Genomic DNA, 1655 nt, shown 5'->3' with positions numbered 1-1655 from the left:
CTTAGTCTGAGTCTCTGAGGGAACGAACTAGAAAGTATTCTATATTACTTGCGAACGCGTATACTTGCGTGAATATTAGTGCGTGATTTCGCCCTAACAAGTTTTTGGCGCCGCTGCCGGGGACTCGGCGTATTTGTTTAGTTTATGTACTTACCATCATTGGTTATTAGGACTCAGTGATTAGGACGTAGTAGTTGCTTACTCTTTTCGGTTGTGTTTCAGGTACTTTAGCAAGCGTTTATGCAAACTCGTTCTCGTGCTCGCAAGAGGACCTTAGATACAGCTGAGGAGAAAGACGAAGTTCTTGATACTCCGGAGAAGTTAGATTTTGAGGATTCGGATTCAGGAACTGAGCAGAAAGAACCAGTAAACATGGGAGATCGTATTGTTCAAGCTGATCCAGCTCTTATGGATTTTTCTCGGCCTAAAATTGATGACATTCAGTCAAGCATCCTTCATCCGGCTATTAAAGCTAACACCTTTGAAATCAAGCCGGGCACTATTCAGATGGTGCAGAATTCTGTTTCTTTTGGAGGAGCGGCAACTGAAGACCCCAACATGCACATAAGGAATTTTGTCGAGATCTGCAGCACTTTTAAGTATAATGGCGTGACTGATGAGGCTATCAAGTTGAGGCTTTTTCCATTCTCACTGAGGGATAAGGCTAAAGACTGGTTACATTCTGAACCAGCTGGGTCCATCACTACGTGGCAAGATCTTGCGCAAAAGTTTCTGGTGAAGTTTTATCCGATGGCAAAGACTGCTGCTATGAGGAGTGCTCTTACTCAGTTTGCGCAGCAACCTACAGAATCTATGTGCGAGGCTTGGGAACGCTACAAGGAAATGTTGAGAAAATGTCCACATCATGGAATGCCGGATTGGATGGTAATCACTGGTTTTTATAATGGTTTGGGGGCCCAATCTCGGCCCATGCTCGATGCAGCAGCTGGAGGCGCCTTATGGGCTAAAAGCTATACTGAGGCGTATAATCTTATAGAGATAATGGCTGCAAATGAGCATCAAAACCCAACTCAGAGGATGACGTCAGGCAAGGTAGCAGGTATTCTGGAAGTTGATGCAGCCACCGCTATTGCAGCCCAGCTCCAAGCGCTATCAATGAAGGTTGATTCTTTGGCTACGTATGGAGTTAATCAAATAGCTATGGTTTGTGAGCTTTGTGCAGGTTCTCATGCTACGGATCAGTGTTCTCTTGTCAACGAATCTGTTCAGTATATGAATAATTATCAGCGACAACAGCAGCCTGTGCCAGCGACCTATCATCCTAACAACAGAAATCATCCAAATTTCAGCTGGGGGAATAATCAGAATGCTATTCAGCCAACATATCAGCAAGGAGTAAGTAAACAGTTTAACCCACCTGGATTCCAGCAACCACAGCAGTATGCTATAAGGCAATTATATCCTCAACAGGGAAGTGCAGCTGCACCTACTAGTGCTGATTTTGAGGAACTTAAGCTGTTGTGCAAGAGTCAGGCGGTTTCTATCAAGACCTTGGAAAATCAAATCGGTCAATTAGCCAATGCAGTGCTCAATCGTCAACCTGGCACTCTTCCCAGTGACACGGAAGTACCAGGCAGGAAGGAAGCTAAAGAGCAAGTCAAGGCTATTACCTTAAGGTCTGGAAAAGTAGCTGA

The 1655-nt window shown here is 44.7% G+C and overlaps 1 non-coding gene across 1 annotated transcript; it reads right to left on the bottom strand.

Moving 5' to 3' along the window:
- Positions 1 to 765: 765 nt before the first annotated feature.
- Positions 766 to 872, bottom strand: LOC141675585 (small nucleolar RNA R71). Its single transcript, XR_012556230.1, has one exon. It is a non-coding gene; the product is annotated as a small nucleolar RNA R71 (small nucleolar RNA).
- Between the last annotated feature and the right edge of the window lie 783 nt (positions 873 to 1655).

The sequence above is a fragment of the Apium graveolens genome, chromosome 7 (assembly GCF_009905375.1).
Source record: "Apium graveolens cultivar Ventura chromosome 7, ASM990537v1, whole genome shotgun sequence".
Classification (NCBI taxonomy): Eukaryota; Viridiplantae; Streptophyta; class Magnoliopsida; order Apiales; family Apiaceae; genus Apium; species Apium graveolens.
The sequence above is the reverse complement of the archived record's forward strand: the minus strand, read 5'-3'. Positions and strand labels throughout refer to the sequence as shown.